Here is a 21,159-nt window from a genome sequence, read left to right as displayed (position 1 = left end):
GGCGGGGGGCCTGGCGGGGATGGGGGGCGTTGGGCCACTGGAAAGGAAAATGCTGAGAAACTTGAACGTGGTATTTCTCCCTCCCTGTACGTGTCACATAGGTCCGCGCCCATGAGAAGATCGGGATTTGGCGTGCCATCGCCAAGGAAGTCCGGACCCTGGGGGTCCACCATCGACGGGGCACCCACTGCCGCAAGAGGTGGGAGGACATCCGCCGCGGGACCAAGAAGACCGCCGAGTCTCTGCTGGGGATGGCCTCCCAACGTAGGCGGGGTGCCTGCCGTCAACTGAGCCCCCTGATGTTCCGGATCCTGGCGGTGGCCTACCCTGAATTGGATGGGCGCGTGAGGGCAGCACAGCAGACACAAGGGGGTGAGTACAAGCATTATCTACTCTGTTGTCGCGCAGTGGAGGTGTCTGGGTGGGGGAGGAGGGCTGGGGGGTCCCCTTAGGCCAGGGCGATATCTGTAGGCTGGGCACCCCCGTAAGCCCCTGTGTCCCCAGCCACCACCCTCAGTAGTTTGTCAGTACAGCCATCCCTGGGCCGTGTCATCCATGGGTGCAGTTGTCAACTCTAGGCGTGTAGGGCATGTTCCACGGAATGCGTAGCGGACCCCAAGTGCGCAACTTAGTGCAGGGGGCATCTGTGTCTGTCATGTCCGCTAACTGTACCGGAGATCCATGTACTCAATATCCCTTTATTTCTCTCTCCCCCCCCTTTTTGTTTGTCTTTCTGTGCTTGTGTGCATCAGCATCATCAGGCGGAGGAGAAGTGGCATCGGGGCAGGAGGGAGCTGCATCTCACATGGCCCAGGAGGGCCATGCCACAGAGTCAGACTGGACCAGTGAGACGGAGGGCGAGGGGAGCTCCACGACGGGGACGACTGGACCCTGCAGCGACACGGACACGTCCTCGGAAGGGGGCTCCCTTGCGGGGGTGGCACCATCCGTGCCCCCCGCCATTACAGGTACAGCCGCCACCCAGCGCACCATCTCCGCCCTCCCAGCAGCCCCTCAGCGTTCGCCCCGTGCCCGCTCTGCCAGGAAGCCGGGCATCTCCTTCGCCCCAGGCACCTCAGGCCCTGCCCCTGTTACCCCCGCTGCCCTCAGTGAGGAGGTCATTGACCTCCTCCGAACGCTCATTGTTGGGCAGACTACCCTTTTGAATGCCATCCAGGGGGTGGAGAGGGAGGTTCATCGCAGCAATGCGTACCTGGAGGGCATTCATTTGGGTCAGGATGCCCATCAGCGATCGTTCCAGGCTCTGGCCTCAGCACTGACGGCAGCCATTGTCCCTGTCTCCTGCCTCCCTCTACTAACTCCCTCCTCCCAGTCTCCTGTTCCTCTGCCTGTCCCACCCACACCATCAGACCAGCCTGCACACACCTCAACACCCAAGAGAAGCTCATCCAAACATAAGCACCACAGATCACGCAGACATTCACACACGCAACATTCCGATGCAGACATGCCAACAGTCACTACCACCTCTGTGACCCCCACCTCCTCGTCTCCCTCCTCCCTCCCTGTGACGTCTACACTCACACCTCCATTCACCTCACCATCAGCCAGTGTTTCCATCACCAGCACACCCTCCACTCCAGTCCGCACACGTGCAGTCACCACCCCCACTGCCATTTACACGTCCCCTGTGTCCTCTCCCACTGTGTCTGTCACCCCCTCTTCCACACCACACAAACGCAGCCACCCACCCACCCACCCAACAGCCATCCACCTCACGACAGCCTATCCCTCCTGCACCTGCACCCAAAGACAGCAAACGTGACTCACCTACAACCACATCCTCTCCCTCCACTCCCATTCCCACTGTACCTACCACTCTCCATTGTCCCAAGAAGCTCTTCCTCGCCACTACTAACTTCTTTCCTGACCCTGAGCCCCCCCCTCCTTCTCGTCGGGGTAAGAAGAGCACCTCAGCCACCACCAGCCCTGCAGCCCCCTTGACAAGGGTGCAGGGGTATTGGAGCCCGCCAGTCCGCATGTCTGGATCTTCGCCCAGCAGCAAGGGGACAGCCAGCCCACCCCCTGGGAAGAGGAGCAGAAGGCGGAAGGGTCGCCGCAGGAGCCCGCCTTCTACATCCCCCCCGGACACCACCCAGAGACAGTCACCAGCCACAGCTCCAAAGGGAGGAAAGGGCCACAGGCCCACGACTAAGGAGGGCAAGGGCAGCAAGTCGGAGAGGTCAGGCAGCAGGCCTGCTGCCCAGGAGGAGCCCACAACCCCCATAGCCGCTGCCCCGGGAGGAACCGGCACAGCTGCCCCGGGAGAGCCCACCACCCCCATAGCCGCTGCCCAGGGAGGACCCAGCCCAGCTGGCCAGGAGGGCCCCACCAGGCAATTAGCAGTTGGCCATAGACCGTCCGCCGTCTCAAGAACCGCTGAACTGGGCCCTTCAGGGCAAGGACCGCTGAACTGGGCCCCGCCGTCTCAAGAACCGCTGAACTGGGCCCCGCCGTCTCACGCACCGCTGAACTGGGCCCCGCCGTCTCAAGAACCGCTGAACTGGGCCCTTCAGGGCAAGAACCGCTGAACTGGGCCCCGCCGTCTCAAGAACCGCTGAACTGGGCCCTTCAGGGCAAGAACCGCTGAACTGGGCCCCGCCGTCTCAAGAACCGCTGAACTGGGCCCTTCAGGGCAAGGACCGCTGAACTGGGCCCCGCCGTCTCAAGAACCGCTGAACTGGGCCCCGCCGTCTCACGCACCGCTGAACTGGGCCCCGCCATCTCAAGAACCGCTGAACTGGGCCCTTCAGGGCAAGGACCGCTGAACTGGGCCCTACAAGGCAAGGAGCGCTGAACTGGGCCCTTCAAGGCAAGGAGCGCTGAACTGGGCCCCGCCGTCTCAAGCACCGCTCCGCTGGGCCCCGCCGTCTCACGCACCGCTCCGCTGGGCCCCGCCGTCTCAAGAACCGCTGAACTGGGCCCTTCAGGGCAAGAACCGCTGAACTGGGCCCCGCCGTCTCAAGAACCGCTGAACTGGGCCCTTCAGGGCAAGGACCGCTGAACTGGGCCCGCCGTCTCAAGAACCGCTGAACTGGGCCCCGCCGTCTCACGCACCGCTGAACTGGGCCCCGCCGTCTCAAGAACCGCTGAACTGGGCCCTTCAGGGCAAGGACCGCTGAACTGGGCCCTACAAGGCAAGGAGCGCTGAACTGGGCCCTTCAAGGCAAGGAGCGCTGAACTGGGCCCCGCCGTCTCAAGAACCGCTGAACTGGGCCCTTCAGGGCAAGAACCGCTGAACTGGGCCCCGCCGTCTCAAGAACCGCTGAACTGGGCCCTTCAGGGCAAGGACCGCTGAACTGGGCCCTACAAGGCAAGGAGCGCTGAACTGGGCCCTTCAAGGCAAGGAGCGCTGAACTGGGCCCCGCCGTCTCAAGCACCGCTCCGCTGGGCCCCGCCGTCTCACGCACCGCTCCGCTGGGCCCCGCCGTCTCAAGAACCGCTGAACTGGGCCCTTCAAGGCAAGGAGCGCTGAACTGGGCCCCGCCGTCTCAAGAACCGCTGAACTGGGCCCTTCAGGGCAAGGACCGCTGAACTGGGCCCTACAAGGCAAGGAGCGCTGAACTGGGCCCTTCAAGGCAAGGAGCGCTGAACTGGGCCCCGCCGTCTCAAGCACCGCTCCGCTGGGCCCCGCCGTCTCACGCACCGCTCCGCTGGGCCCCGCCGTCTCAAGAACCGCTGAACTGGGCCCTTCAAGGCAAGGAGCGCTGAACTGGGCCCCGCCGTCTCAAGAACCGCTGAACTGGGCCCTTCAGGGCAAGGACCGCTGAACTGGGCCCTACAAGGCAAGGAGCGCTGAACTGGGCCCTTCAAGGCTAGGAGCGCTGAACTGGGCCCCGCCGTCTCAAGAACCGCTGAACTGGGCCCTTCAGGGCAAGAACCGCTGGCCCTTTGGCAGACGTGGCAGGGCAGGATCTATCTCGGGCAGGGCTGCAGGATGTCCTCTGGCCAACTTGCCTCCTCCAGTGGCAGTGGCGTCTGTTATGGACTGTATGGACTGTGGCTTTGCTCTCCCCAGGATGGCCCAGTGGGCAGGCCACCCACTGTATGGACTGTTTGGACTGTGGCTTTGCTCTCCCCAGGATGGCCCAGTGGGCAGGCCACCCACTGTATGGACTGTATGGACTGTGGCTTTGCTCTCCCCAGGATGGCCCAGTGGGCAGGCCACCCACTGTATGGACTGTATGGACTGTGGCTTTGCTCTCCCCAGGATGGCCCAGTGGGCAGGCCACCCACTGTATGGACTGTTTGGACTGTGGCTTTGCTCTCCCCAGGATGGCCCAGTGGGCAGGCCACCCACTGTATGGACTGTATGGACTGTGGCTTTGCTCTCCCCAGGATGGCCCAGTGGGCAGGCCACCCACTGTATGGACTGTATGGACTGTGGCTTTGCTCTCCCCAGGATGGCCCAGTGGGCAGGCCACCCACTGTATGGACTGTTTGGACTGTGGCTTTGCTCTCCCCAGGATGGCCCAGTGGGCAGGCCACCCACTGTATGGACTGTTTGGACTGTGGCTTTGCTCTCCCCAGGATGGCCCAGTGGGCAGGCCACCCACTGTATGGACTGTTTGGACTGTGGCTTTGCTCTCCCCAGGATGGCCCAGTGGGCAGGCCACCCACTGTATGGACTGTTTGGACTGTGGCTTTGCTCTCCCCAGGATGGCCCAGTGGGCAGGCCACCCACTGTATGGACTGTATGGACTGTGGCTTTGCTCTCCCCAGGATGGGCCAGTGGTCATGGAGTCCCCTCGTGGATCTGGCATTGTGTACTCAAGTGGCTGAGGTGCCCCCCCTTCCCTTCCCCCTGAGGTGCCTGTCCTATTTTCTTTCTGATGCCCCTGCAGTGTTCTCTCCGTGGAGTTCTTGTCGTGGGACTGGGCCTTGCCCCTTTGCACAGGACCCCTGTGATCCACGGACAGTGGTTGGACTACATTTAGTAGCTGTATATATTTTGTACATAGTTTATTTATTTATTGGGATTACTGGTGTACATATTTCAATATATCTGCCCGTTTATGATCTCTTCTTTTGGTCTTTGCATTATTTCGGAGGGGGGTGGTTTGTGGGTTGTGACAGTGATCTGTGGGAATGCATTGATGTGTGTGTTGTAGTGGGTGTGGGTGGGTGGGTGTGTGCCGGTAATCTTTTCCCTCCCCTGTGTCGTAGGTGCAGTACTCACCGATGTCTTCCGCGCCGCCGGGCGTGCTCCTGGTATATGAGCAGGAATAGGAGTGCGGGGATGACCTGCAACTCTGGTTCCATACTGCCGGAATCTCGCGTGGAGTGCGTAGAGGTGAGCGTTTTCCCGTTTGTAGTCTGTTTCCGCCGTGTTCTTATCGGCGGTGCTCCCGCCCCGGAAAAGGTGGCAGATTGGTGGGTCGTAATAGGGTGGGCGGTACATTGTCTGCCGCCGGGCTGTTGGCGGGAACCGCCGCGCTGTTTGTTTGTACCGCTGTGGCGGTCGGAGTGTTAAGTTGGCGGGCTGTGTTGGCGGTTCCCGCCAGGGTCAGAATTGCATATTTTAGACCGCCGGCCTGTTGGCGGCTTGGCCGCCGCTTTATCACCGACCGCCAGGGTCAGAATGAGGGCCATAGTTTCTGTAGAAAAAGCATTTTTTTTTTGCTAATAACTTTATACATATATGTATATATATATATATATATATACATATATATATATATAGTCTTTTTCTTAGTAGCTTTCTTCTCTGGCTGAACGTTGGTAAAAATAGGGTCACTTATATTCCTATGAACCTTTCATAAAATGTTTTGATTATAAAGTGAGGTTACATCCTCCTTTTATTTATCACACGATTTGGTCCTTCCTGTTTCCTTGTCCTCCCCACCTTCAGAACAAGAGAAACTGTGACACAGACTTGGTCACCATAGACCTCGTTCCAATTATTTGGATAGGACTTCTTCTTTCAGACAACTAGACGCCCTGTTTGATACATTTGGTCTTTTCAGTAAAGGCTGTAAGCCCTGTACCTCTTCTTTCTGTAGGTGGGTAAAGAGCTACTCTGAAGCAAGTGTCCCTTTACCTTCCTGTGTTCGGGCTGGACCCACCTGGGGTATTTCCGCAACCTGTCCAGGTTTCAAGGGAGTTTCTCTGAAGGACATTTGGACAGTGGTAACTTCAGCTTCCATTAATTCCTTTATATCCCATTGTAGGCTACAAGTAGGGGAGGTGTTGTCTTCTTTTAGTGTGGCAGTGTTGTCTGCAGTCACTTGATTTTTGTTGTATAGGCTGATAAAGTTCACTGGGTATTACAGTAACTTGTCTATACTTGGTTCCTTCTTTCTGAAGCAATTTGATTTAGGCTTGGGTATGCGCTCACTTGGTGAAGATGGGTACGAGGAAGACTGATGAGGAGGTAATCCTCAGATTACTTACCGGTAAGCTTTATCACTCCAAGTCACTCTCTTCCTCATCACAGGCTTGCTTAGGGTTAGGTGAGGATGAAGTTGCTTGTGTTAAGTCTTCTGCTCATTGGACTTTAGTATTTCAGGAAGTGGAATGGCTCACCCCGCCTTTATAGGCTTGACACAGGAAGTACTTGCATCGCGCATGTTTTAGGGGTGAATCCTTTGTTACTAATATGATGACTGCCGAGGAGCAAACTATCACATACTTGGTGAACGAGGAAGACTGAAGAGAAGGTAATGGGCATCTCAGATTCCTGTTTACTTTGTAAGACTGGCTAAAGGTAGCTTTCGCTGTCAGAACTCATATCATCAGCACTAACAACAAATCCACAGTAGGAATTGGATCAGTGTCTTCATCATAAGGTTTATTTGGGTCAGCCTCCTTCAGCCATTGCTCGAAGAAAGTGCCATTCGCATTTTGGATTGAGCAAGAGGAGTGTTTCAGTATCACCCTTAGCTATTGGTTAATATGTGTCACACCTAATATCCAAACTCTACCTAGACACAATTGTATATATGGAATTCTCTCATAGAAGTAGGACAGAACACCATTTATAAAAGCATGCTTTGGTACAGCTGTGGTGGCTTGCAGAACCCAACCATTTGGATCACACAAAACTCGAGCTTATGAAGAGTGGTAGACTTGTGTTGTAGATGGAATGGTGGTTTAGTGACATGCCACTACTACAGGGAATTCAATCTGAAGATGATCCTAATTTGCCCCTGGAATGCCAGTTTCACCACTGAATTTAAGGGCAGCTCAGATCAATCTCCCCATCTGAGATCCTTTCTGTTCAACAGCTGGAATATTGTAATTTAAGAGATAAAAATGTTCTTTCCAGAGACATCATGCCTCATTAAAGGTGCAGAGAGTAGTCTCCTATTCAGAATTATCATTATGTTTATTTGTTATTAGTACTCATGGCTCTGGGCTCAAATCTTCACAGTAATGAACAAATCAACTTTCAGTAATTAGTTCACATGTGTATCCTCTCTTTTTTAGGTCAAAGCCTACCAAACAGTGCATTTTGCTAAAGACATCTTGGAGACATTCAGAAAGCTTCCCTGGTAACACATTTCACCCATAGCTTACCACTGGCATTGTGATTTGTAACTTACATTTTCTGGCTTTCTATTTGCTGAATTTATTTGTTTTAGGCTGTCCAGGGTGAGTTTGTCCCTCCCAAGAAGCAAAGCCTTTTCACGCTGCCTCTCCTTGTGTTCTTCCAAGAGTGCTCCTTTCTGTAAGCAAGCTTGTAAATCTTATTCTTATCTTGTCACATTTGCAGTGTATCCAAAGATAGAGGTTAAATGTCAATCTCTGTCTTTAAAGTGAGCTTTGGTGTTTACTTTTCTTTCTGTGACTTCAAAGTGAGATGATTTATGTGACAAGCTTGCTGAATACTGGGGATTGAAAAATATGTTTTTCTAGCACACAACAACATTTGAATTTTAAATGAACTGTGCGAGTATTTGTAAACTGTATAGTTTTATTAGTAAAACTGTATGTCTGTGCAAATGTAACAGTCAAATCAATTGAAAGTGTGTTGTCTGTAATGGCAGTGTGATACCACACCGTGCTCACCCCACTCTATGCCACTCCACACTCCTCTGCACCACTTCACTTTACATCACTCCACGCCACTGCTCTCTGCACCACTGCACTCTACTTCACTCTGCATCTGAACCACCCCATGCTGCGACACTGCACTCTGTAACACTTTACATTACAACACTCTACTCTAAACACTGCACTCTACCCTGCACCACTCCACTCTACTCTGAAACAATCTACTCTATGCCACTACACTCTAACCACTCTACTCCACTCTGTGCTGTTCCACCATGTGCCACTGCACTCTGCACCACTCTACTCTAAACCACTGCAATCCACACCATTGCATTCTACGTCACTGCACTCTACTCTGCAACACTGTACTCTACACCACTGCTCTCTGCCATTCTGCCCTACAACAATCCACTCTTCACCACTCTACACCACTGAACTCTACCCCACTCTACTGTGCACTACTGCATTCTATGCCAATGCACTCTATGCAACTCCACGCCACTCTACTCTGCATTACTCCACTCTACGTCTCTGCAGTCTGCAGCACTCCACTCTATGCTACTCTACTCTGTGTCACTCTACTCTATGTGGCTGTACTCTACAACACTGTACTCTACTCCCCTGCACTCTACGCCAGTCCACAGTATGCCACCTAATCTACTCTGCACGACTGCACTCTATGCCACTGCACTGAGCACCACTTTACTCTACATCATTCTGCTCTGTGCACTCTATACTTCACTATTTCATTCTATTCTGGATCAATCTACTCTACACCACTGCACTCGAAGCCACTCTACCCCACTCTGCGCTACTCTGCTCTATACCAATGCATTCTCCACCACTCTACTCTAAACCACTGATATCTATTCTGCTGCACTCTTCTGCTCTCTATGCCACTCTACTCTGCAACACTGCACTCTGTGCCACTGAACTCTATGCCACTCTTTTGTGCACCACTGTACTGTGCACCACTGCACTCTACTCTGCAGCACTGCATCCTGTGCCACAGAACTCTGTGCTACTCTACTCTGTGCTACTGCATTCATTGCCAATGCACTCTGTGCCACTGCACTCTACGCCACTCTACTTTGCATTACTCCACTCTACACCACTGCACCTACAGCACTTCACACTAACCCAGTGCACTCTATGCCACCGCACTCTTCACTACTCTATGCCAATGCACTCTCTGCCTCTCTACTCTACACCAATCTACTCTACACCACTCTACTCTGCCACTCAACTCTTCGCCACTGTACTGTATGCCTCTGCACTCTGTGCCACTGCGCTCTATGCCACTCTACTGTGCACCCCACTACTCTCCACAACTGCACTCTACTTTGCATCACTCAAATCTATGCCACTGCATTCTAAGATGCTGAATGGTACGCTGCTGAATTGTATGCCACTGCAATCTATGCCACTGTACTCTGCAAGACTCTATGCAATGCACTGTACACCATTCCACTCTGCTCTATGCCACACCACTGTATGTCACTCTATGGCACTGCATTCTACTCTGCGCCACTGCACCCTACACCACTCTACTTGCCACCACTCCAATGTATGCCACTGCACTCTATGCCACTCTACAATACTGACTCTACAACACTCTACTCTGCAAAACTGCAGTCTACGCTACTCAACTCTGCACTACTATATTCTATGTGAAGGCACTTTACACACCACTCTACTCTGCCTCACTCCATTCAAAGCCACTACACTCTGTAGCACTCTATTCTACACCACTGTACTCTATGCCACTGCATTCTATGCCACTGTACTCTACACCACTGCACTCTATGCCACTTCACTCTACTATGCAACACTCTTATCTGTGCCACAGCATTACATGATGCTGCATTGTATGACGCTGAATTCTATGCTGCTACACTCTACGCCACTGCACTCCATTCCACTATACTCTGCAACACTGTACGCCAATACACACTACACCAGGCCACTGTACTTTATGCTGATCCACTGTTCGGCACTCAACACAACTCCACTGAATGTCACTCTAATACATGACACTGTATGCCAATCCATTCTATGACACTCTACTCCACTCTTCACCATTCCACTCCACGACACTCCACACCACTCTCCTTTAAGCCACTAACTATTAGCCATGTTGAACAGCAACCACGATGATGAATAACATGGCTAAAACACAATGGCAAAACCAATAGCTCCTGCATGGGCAAGACCTATATGCTTTGCCAGTGCTTGTTTATTTTGTGCCAGAACACTACCAAACATAGTTTCTGTGACTGGACCCACTTTAACAAGTTTATTCTCCTTCTTGTACACTTTAGACTCTTTCTTGGCATTGATTCTCAAAACAGCATCAGTTCTCAGGCGGCGCGCCCCACTGTTTTACAACACAACTGAGGGTAAGTGGTAGGGTTCAGTGTCAAGGAAATTGTTTTTCCCCTCCTGGTTCCTTTGCCAGCTGCTTGGACCACCAATGCTGAGAAGTCCAGGTGGTGTTTTGAAGTTTATCTTGGACTCCTCATTTATACTCACTTGGGGTGTCTCCATGATATTTTTCTCTCTCCAATAAGTGGTTTTGATGTTCCGTGGTCTGATGAAGTAGTTCTCATGGACAGGTCACCTCCGAGGGCTATACAATTACAACTGTTAGGCGTAGGGCTTTCTACCTTACCTACCATAAACAGGCTGCAAGTCGGGCTGTTTCTGACTGCAAAAATGCTTTGTACATCTGGCCCTTAGTACCATTGTGATCCAACACAACATCCTCTGAATACTATGTCCCACTTAATTGGTAGTCGATGACAGTCTTCTAGTAAAGTGGTGTCAAAAGCTTTATTTCTTGCTTTGTGGCTAAGAGATTATCTGATTATACATACCTCCCTGAAACAGCTCTGCATTCTCCTTTCTTGCAACTCTTCATCTTGAAAAAGGACTAGTGCCTCCAGGGTCTTAAATGCAGAGGCTTTTAAAGGCATGGGCAAAGTGAGCAATTGTTCAGGGCCCCCATCTTCCAAAGGGCCCCCTGGGAAAGTAAACATTCTCTTTATCTAGCTCAACTCTGTCTATCTCCATTTCTCAGTCTCTTTCATCTTTTCCTACCTCTACCTCTGACGGGGTGGAGAACTTCACATATAAAAAGACAGGACAGGCTTATCTCTTTATGTGCTAAGTTCTCTGCTCTGACTGCTGAGTCTGGGCCGTTGTAAATTTATTGTTAACTTTATACTTTGTGAATGGCAAAAATAGTGAACTTACACAAAGGTTTAAGCTTAACTTTGAGACTCAGACCCACTTTCTCTCTTGTTTGGCCCGTGGCATCTTAATGATTTCTGGAGGCCCTGAAAAGACATATTTCAGATGTTTATGTTTGAATCCCATTTCCGAAAGTTTTTTGGGTGTTAAGCTGGCTTCGATTTTCAAAAAATGGGAAGTAAACATATGAACTCAGGACTCCATACTATGTCCCCTCATTATGACATTGGCAGTACCAAAGACTGTCGTGGTGGTGGCTGCCAAAAGACCGCAGTGGTGGCAGTAATCTGCCTGCCCAATTACGACACAAAATCAAAATCGCCAGAACACAGCCACAAAACTGACACCGTCAGGCCAAGCGACAGTGGCAGAGACGCGGTCCCACCACCCACACCACCACAACAGAAGAAGACCGCGCCCCCCAATACAACACAAATCAGTACAGCGGTCATAGCGCAGCGGTAATCCATTGGCAGTTGGGACCGTGGAAGCCGAAATAAAACCTCCACTACAACACAACACCATATTGGGCAATTCGAATACCCCACACCTGAAACACATACACAGACCACATCTCCCCCCATGAAATATGCAAAGAACCCATGACCCCTTGCCACAACAAAAAACTGACATATGTTGTATGACCCTGCTGAAGATCGCACTGCACACAGACATCACAGACACCTGCACACCTCTCACCCATCACACTTCACTTAAGATAGTTTATGCTCACACACTCACATCACACTCACCATGTCCCAACAAAAGCACCCCCGTTTCACCGATGATGAATTAAGGACCATGGTGAACGAAATTATAAGGGTCGAGCCACAGCTGCTGGGGCACGAGTCCAGCAAATCTCAATGGCAAATAAGATGGAGTAATGCCGGAGGATCATCAACAAGGTGAACAAGGTGGGAAGCCACCCATGCACAAAGGACGACATACGCAAGAGATGGAACGGCCTGAGGGGGAAGGTCTGGTCCATGGTATCCAGACCCCAAATCGCCCTCATGAAGACTGACGGTGGACCCCCACCTTCTCCCCTGGAGCTCACATCATGGGAGGAGAAGGTCTTGGAGATCCTGCACCTTGAGGGTCTCAGTGGAATCCCCGGAGGGCTGGAAACTGGTAAGTCACCTACAGTTCCCTTGTATGAAGTATACCTGTAATGCATGCATCCCCTGCATGCCCATCCTACAGCACTAACACCAATCCCAAAGTCCACACTCCCAAATGCACGCAATGCATGTACAGTGTGAAGCACTTTGACTCCCACAATGTATCACCCTTTTACCTCATAACAATGCACATTCCCCTCGCATAACTACACCTGAGTCCTGAAGCATGACACATAGCACTCACCTTGCAGGCCCTGAAAAGTACGTCAGGCAGATGTGATTAACAATCCCTGTCATCCACAGGTGCCACTGAGAATGTCGACAGGCAACCAGTGCCATATACAGCCAGTCCCCCAACTGATGAAGACCCCAGCGATGACTGCGACACAGGATGTCTGGAACTGGAAGACCTACCTGGCCCATCCTAGATCTCTGGGCAGTCAACCTCCACCAGCCTCACCCAAGACACCATGGAGCCCCCCACAACCTCTGCCACCACAACACCTGTCGTCCAACACCCCCACACCAGTGTCTCAAGGCCACATCAATCCATAGTGTGCCCATCTGTACAGGGACTTAAGTCAGCACCAACCACACTAGACGATGAAGGTCCTGGTGTAAGAGGGAGTGGGCACACTGTGCCGGAGACACAGGAACATGGAGCTAGGGCCAGTGGGAGTGCACCTCGGGGTCACAGGATGGGGCAACCCAAAGAGCCACCTGCTCATGAGGCTATAGCACAAATCCTAGGAGCATACATCCTATCCCAGGACAAGATGGGCCAGATATTAGACTGGTTGGGGGGAAAACCTGAGCCAGCAGAGAGAGTACCACCAGGAGGTCATGCAGGAGTGCCATGCCCTCCATGCCAGCATGGCCTTCATGAAAGGCTTGATGCAAGAGCTCATCACAGTCCTGCGTGAGTCCTCCACACACCAACAGGCACCTTCCACTGGCCAACTGACTGACCAGCCCTCTACATCTGCTGCAGGTGGGGTGGTGGTCATGCCTGAGGACTCACAAGCCACCACTGAGCCATCCCCTGTTTTTAAGGAACCCCCACTCAAACATGGTCACAGACCCAGACATCCTGCAGGGACAGAAGCCAAGACAAACCCACTGCCAGGAAATGAACCTCTCGAGAACTGTCTCCCTTGTGTGCCACTGAGACACCTTGTTGCGTTCCCAGTGCCATAGTCCCATTTCCAAATGCCACATGGATACTGGGCCTGTGCTCCCAACTGCTGGGCCTTACAGACTGATGGAATCGATCACCATGGTCCCACAGATTGCACCATATCCACCTTTGGTACACACAATAAATGCACTTGTCCACACGTTTTGGTATTATGTGTTTACTCATTGTAATAGTGCAACAAATGTATGACATCACAGAAATTGAGTCATAAAACACAGTGAAGATGTGTATGTAACATCCTGTCATCTGGTTTCCTGCAAAGTCAGTGTGCACACATCCCTGTAGTCCTCAGGTAGCAGATTGGGAAGAGTGGTGAAAAATCATCCATAGTACATCTGCAATTGATAGCACAGAATGTACATCACATATTATTTTCACTGTTGCCAACAATATGTAGCTGCACATCATGATGGTTAAACAATTTACACTGTAGGTTTACACATTGATAGTGTAGGAAAGTAGCCTCTTTCTAGCTTGGTTACCCCCACTTTTGGTCTGTTAGTCAGTGTGTTGGACTGTGTTTGACTGTGTCTACTGGGGTCCCGGTAACCAGGACCCCAGTAGTTTTTGCTCTCTCCTCTAAATTGTGCCTTTTTAGCCCCACAATTGATTGGTATACTGGTCCCCCATGGAAGTCCCTAGTATATGGTACCTCAGTAGCCAGGGCATTGGGGTTCCAGGGGATCCCTATGGGCTGCAGCAGTTATTCTGCCACCCGTAGGAAGCCCATGCAAAGGGTTCAGCTGGCCTACCATTGCAATCTGCGTGAACCGGGTGCATGCACCTGTTTTCACTACAGGTCACTGCACCAGGTCACTATAAGTCACCGCTATGGTAGACCCTCTCATCCCAGAGGGCAGGGGGCAGGTACCTGTGTGTGAGGGTACCCCTGCACTAGCAGAGGTGCCCCCACGAACACCAGCACCAATTTACTGGACTTCGTGAGTGTGGGGACATTATTTTCTATAAGTACTGGACATAGGTCACTACCTATGTCCAGCTACATAATGGTAACTCCGAACCTGGGCATGTTTGGTATCAAACATGTTGGAGTCAGACCCCAATACTGTTGCAAGTATTGGAAGTATGATTCCATGCACTCTGGGGGCTCCATAGAGGACCCCCAGCATGGCTACCACCAGTCTTATAGGGTTTCTCAGGCAGCCCAGCTGCTGCCACCCCTCAGAAAGGTTTAACTGATCAAGCCCAGGAAGGCAGAACAAAGGATTTCCTTTGGGAGAGGGAGGTAACACCCTCTCCCTTTGATAATAGGTGTGACTGACTTGAGAGGGGTAGCCTCCCCAAGCCACTGGTTTGCTTTGAAGGGCACATTTGGTGCCCTCCATGCACAAACCAGTCCTCACCAGTTCAGGGACCCCCAGTCCCTGCTTTGTCACAAAACTGGACAGTGGAAAGGGGAGTGACCACTCCCCTGTCCATCACCACCCCATAGGTGGTGCCCAGAGGTCCTCCAGAGGGTCCCTGGGTTCTGCCATATTGATTCTAAGGTTGGCAGGGAACTCTGGGAGCATCGGAGTGGCCAGGCCAGGCAGGTGACGTCAGAACCATCTCCTGATAGGTGCTAACCTGATTAGGTGACCAATCCACCTTTCAGGGTTATTTAGGGTCTCTCTCTCGGTTGGATCCCCAGATTCGGCTTGCAAGATTCCAGAAGGACTCCATCTGCAATCTTTACTTTGACTTCTGGCCTCCGGAACCGCGACTAGACCCTCCAGGAATCTACAAGCTGCAGATCCACGAGAAAGACTCTTCTGCAACATTGTATCCAAAGTTCCTGCCAGCTTTGCAACAGTTTCCATGCTGTGCATCCTCAGAAGTATTCAACTCTTTATCCTACACAAGATAAAAAAGGAATCTCCCTTGGAGTGAAGGAGTCACTTCCCTGCAACCGCAGGCACCTACAACAAGAGACGACCGTCTGCGTGGATCCCCCTCTCCTGCTGAGCTGCATGGATTCTGCATCATGGCTCATGGTCAGTAGTAGTCCTCTTGGTCCTCTCTGCCAGCTGTCCAACTTTGGTGGAGGTAAGCCTTTGCCTTCCCTCGCAGGACAGCATACCAGTGCACCACATCTCTTGCAGCTTCCAAGGCTTGTTTGTGTCTCCTCCAAGGGATCTTCTGGCAACGTGCAGCTCCCGTCCCCAGCACTCCTTCCTCCAAATCTCAGACTCCTGCGTGGGATCCACTTTTGTAGTGCTGCATGAGCCGTCCTCTGAGACTCCTGTGACTGCTACCTCTGCTCCTGTGGACTCTCTGCGACGCTGAGGGTCCCCTGTGACTCCCCTCCTGGGTTGAGTCCTCCTGGGCCTTGCTGGCCCCCTGCAGCACCTCTTTTCCACTAACCGCACATTTGCCTTTGCCAAGGCTTGTTGGTGGAAATCTTGCACCGACACCCGTCAGCCATCTTCCTTCCAGCGTGGAACATCTTCTGCATCCATCTGTAACTCTTCTCCGGCTCCAGGGCTGCAGTGCTGACCTTTTCTTCAGAACCGTCGACCAACTTCTGCATCCACAGCTGGGTGGGTAGTAGCTCCTACTCCTCCTGTACTCCACTGTGACTCCTGGACTTGGTCACCTCTCCCCACATGTATTTCTTCAGAAATCCAGAGCTGTTTTTCTTGCAGTTCCCTCTGGGTGTCTTCTTTTTCTTCTTTTCCTTCTTTTGGAAAATCTAGAGTTTTACTCCTGCATTCCTAGCCGCTGGGGGTACGTTTGTGGTTTTCTAATATCCCCAGCCCACCTTTACACATCTTACTTACCTAGGTGAGGTATCTTGTTCTCATTCCATTTTCTTTAGTATATCGTTTGTGCTCCCCCTAGGGTCACTATTGGGTATTACTGTTTGCACTGTTTTATAACCTTTTCTATGTCTATTTCTGATTGCTAGTGTATATATTTAGTGTGAGAAAACAGGGCTGATTGCAGAGGCCCCCTAACTTTTTGCCCCCATTTTTCAGTTTTTGCTGGTGTGTTCCTGACTCTGATGATGCCCTAGGTATTGCTAACCAGTCCCAGGGCCTGTGCTCTGTGTAAAAGTAGTATGCAAATTAGGCTAATTATAATTGTCTAAGTCAACCTACCTATAAGTCCCTAGTATATGGTAGGGCATGTAGGTTTAGGGACTCCAGCATATGTAGTGCACCCATAGGAGCACTGCTGAGGTGCCCAGTGTCATTTTAAAGGCAGGCCTGCCTTGCTGGCTGCTTTTAAATTAAAGTTACATGCAAATTGGAATTAAAAGTAGTTCCGAAGCCTTAAGCTACCTTATTTTTACATATAAGTCACCCCTAAGGTGTGCCCTATGTGCCCCTCGGGCTGGGTGCCATGTAACTATAAGCAGGGGCCTTATAAAAATAGTTTTAGAAGCCCTGGTGAGGGAAAACAGCCAAAACTGTTTTTCCCTCCTTGTAGTGAATGGCCTCCATAGGCTAGAATGGGGAGACTTTATGTTTATTTACAAAATCCCCTTAAGTAACAGTTACCAGATGTCTGGTATCAAATTAATTGTTATAATAAATCCCACAACTTCCAGTTGTTGGATTTAATATAACTTGTTCAGGTAAGGAGTTTTAAACTTTACCTGAAAAGTTGCCAACTTCAGACCTGCAGTGTTTTTGCTGCTTTACTCTGATTGGCCAGGCTGTCTTGATGAGGTGTGAAGTGGCCTTGCTCAACACAAAGAGATGTGCCTGGGGGAAGGAATCTCCCCTCAGCAGATGGTGAGGCAGGAAGGGGGAGGGCTGCCAAACTGTCTTCAAAGGCAGGGAAGGACATTTGGAGCAACCCAGTAACACCCTCATATCCTGCAAACCCAGACAATTAGGTGCCCCTTTGATTAGATTAGTAGAGGGCAGGAGAAGGGTGTGTTTAGGATTTTTAGTCACACCAGTGGGTGGGCTCAGCCAGATGTAACCTCCAAAAATCACTTTCAGCCATGATGGATTTTTTAGGAATGTTGCTCCCTGGGATTGATTTTTGCCACACTTCCCAGGAAGTGGTCATCACAGGGGAAAGGACCCTGCCCCTGATTGGAGAACCTGTTTTTCACCCAGGAGCAAGGATAAAACTGGCAGACCTGCACCGACACATCAGTTCCCTACCAGATCCCTATCAGATTCCAACAAGGAAGAACTACAGAAGAAGAAATACTACCCTGCTGGATCCCTGGCCTGCACCTGGACACTGGATTCTGGAGGACTGCACCAGCTGCACAATTGGGCTTCACCACAATAAGGATTTTGCATGGCTTCAACTGGTTCAAGGAGGGACTCCATGTTTGCTGCAGGTGAAAACTTTGTAACCAGAGTCCTCTGCACCAACTCCTGAAGAAACCAAGCAGCTGACCACTGTCCAGTGGCCAAAAAGGAGTTTTCGCCAGGTGCATTCTGGGAGTTGTAGTCCGCACCCCTCAAGGATCACCTCAGAGCTTCTGGAACCTTGGGGTGAACTGTGGACCTCAAAAGAACCTTAAAAGAACATCTGGAAGAAGATCCAGAAGTTTGGAGAACTTTTGGAAAAAAGCTCCATAGAGGCACTGACCCGCTGCGGCAACTGTAGCCGGCTTGCCTCAACCGTGGCCCGGTCTGACTTGCAGGTTCATCCCGGTGAAGAAAATCTCCCAAAAATTGACTAAGTCCGAAAGTAGGAAGTTGACCAGGACCTCCCAGGCAGTGTATCAGGAAAGGGTTCCAAAGACGTCGGATCAAGATTCAGGTTTGCCCCGGTCAAAGGATTTTCACCTCGGAAAAATGACTAAGCCTGAAGGTAAAAATCTCCACCGAGGGCTCCCACGATGCGAATCCGAGGAAGAATTCCAGGAGGTCAGATTGGACTGACAAGTTCATCCCGCTGAAGAAAATCTCCAGAAAAACGACTGAGTCCTAAAGTGAACTTTTGAACGAGGCCTCCCGCGGGCTGTAGCCGAGCCAGGCTCCATCACGGTCAGCCTTAGTGTGGTATTAATGCAATGTGGGTGCCATCTATGGCCCCAATCACCTGAGGGATATGTCCCATTGCATAGAAGTCAGATTTTACACGACACAGCAGCACATTCAGTGGAGGTGTTGATAGCTGGAGAGTCAGGAGTCAAGATACACTAATGTCGGTCACGCCGCAGCGGTCTGCACCGTCACCGCCGGCGGTAGTCGTCATTTTTCCCTGAATGCCATAGATGTCAATGTTAACCAATGAGGAGTTGCACTGCAGTTACGACCGCCTACTGCCATGACGGCATACGCAGGTGGAATGAGTTCACTGACAACTGTCCCCTGCATGCAGGGTAGGCAGAAGCCATTTTGCTCTGCAACTGTCATGAATACATAAATTCATAGTGTCACTACTCATTTCCATCATGGACATGTGATGAGTTATGCCGTGGGACAGTGTAAATAACAATCAGGCAGTATGAACTTGGAGGGTGCACAGATTCAGGAAATTACATCATGACAGTGTGGGAATAAACTTACTTATTGATGGTGACTGTACACTAGCAGTGACAGACAAGCATCTCAATGATGTCATCCATTGTTAATCCCAGATGTATGTGCAACTAACATGGGAATTACAACGGCTCGGCACATTGAGGCCTGCTTTGCATGCAAAAAGTGGTAGCATATGTGATGTTGATTCTCGATTTGTGAGCCTGCAGTAGAATGCACGAATGGTAATTGTTGACATACTTCTGTGATATGCCATGTGTAGGTTGTGACCACTGCAGAGGGTGAGGCATACACCTGTGTACCGGCCCCTGGTTGACTTGGCAACGATGGAAGAACGCCACATCATCTCCCACTATCGACTGAACTGTGCTACAATCAGGGAGCTGTGTACCCAGTTGGAGTCTGATCTGCTACCAGCCATTCGACAACCTACAGCCATTCCTCCAACTGTGCAGGTGGTCTCCGTCCTCCATTCCTTGGCCACTGGCTCATTCAAGGGGATAGTGGGAATGGCAACAGGCATGTCTCAACCAATGTTCAGCAATGTGTTGAGGAATGCCTTGTCTGCCTTAGTCAAACATTCAGTTTCCCAATCCTGTATATTTTGCCAGTGTAAAACCTGATTTCTATGCAACAGGACATTTCCTTCATGTGATTGGGGCCATAGATGGCCCCCACATTGCATTAATACCACCCAGGCTGTTGAGCAAGTGTACGAGAACCATAAAAGCTTTCACTCTATTAATGTGCAGATGGTCTGCTTAGCTGACCAATACATCTCCCAGGTGACTGCAAGGTTTCCAGGGTCTGTCCATGATTCATACATGCTCAGGAATAGCAGTGTCCCACGGTTGATGGCACCTCCACAAAGATTGAGGGCCTACCGCATCGGTAAGTATGATGAGTGTATATGTAATTACTGTTACCCCAGCCTTACTACTCAGTCTGTATGTGACATAGTGGAATGTGAATGTTAGTTTACCCTATCCACAGGTGATTCAGGTTATTCCAATCTCTCCTGGATACAGACGTGAGGAATCCAAGGGCCAGGGCTGCAGAACAGTACAATGAGGCTCATGGGAGGACAAGAAGGGTGATTGAAAATAAGTTCGGCCTGTTGAAGGCAAGGTTCAGATGTCTGCACATCTCTTGGTGGTACCTGCAGTACTCACCACAGAAGGTGTGCCAGATTGTGGTGGCCTGCTGCATGCTCCACAATCTAGCACTAAGGAGAATACCCCATTGTTGGAGGAATTAGGAGTAGGGGACAATCCAGTGGCAGAGGAGGTAGGAAATATGAGTGACGAAGATGAGGAAGATGTAGGCACAAGGACAGATCTCATCCAGTAGTACTTCAGCTAAGCTTCTGGTAGGTATCTCTCTAAGTTTAACACGTCACATGTTGGAGTACAGATTGGATGTACTTCATTATCCATTACTGATATGAGTAGGTGTTGAGCCCATTTGGTTTTCATATGAGTGTATACAAGAGTGGTCTGACAAGTAGGTCAACAGTGCCACTGTGATGTTAGCTAGTCCATCTGTCTGTGTTGCATATGTTAAGACATCCTATCTACTTCTTCACACATTTGTGACTTCTACATTCTGGTATCACGTGTTTGCTGCTGCTTGTGACTTCAAGTGCTGTTAATACTAGGCATTTAAGGGTGTGAGATGTGCAGTACAACTACAATGAGTGTCTATTACTCAGGTCATTACTGTTAGATGCAATGAGTATCTTGTCTCATAGTACCTGAATAGGGTTGTGGTCATGTGTGCAATAGCATTGGATTGTCTATCTGTAGGAATCTGGTCTGGTGTGTGGTGCGTACCCAAGGTACTTACAACTTTAATCAGGTCCAGGTATCCCCTCTTAGTGAAGTGTGGGCAGTGACTAGAAGCCAGGCTCTCTAAGGGTACCTGTGGATAAGCAGACAAAGACTTATCTAGGAGACATGCAAAGCTCATGCAATATCACTTTACTTTGTTTTTTTGGCACAGATTATCACAAATCACTAGACAGGTGACCCACCCTTAGGAGGTAAGTAACACTAAATATATACACTAGCAATCAGAAATAGGCGTAGAAAAGGTTAGAAAACAGTGCAAACAG

The sequence above is a fragment of the Pleurodeles waltl genome, chromosome 8 (assembly GCF_031143425.1).
Source record: "Pleurodeles waltl isolate 20211129_DDA chromosome 8, aPleWal1.hap1.20221129, whole genome shotgun sequence".
NCBI lineage: Eukaryota > Metazoa > Chordata > Amphibia > Caudata > Salamandridae > Pleurodeles > Pleurodeles waltl.
Note: the sequence above shows the minus strand (reverse complement) of the source record.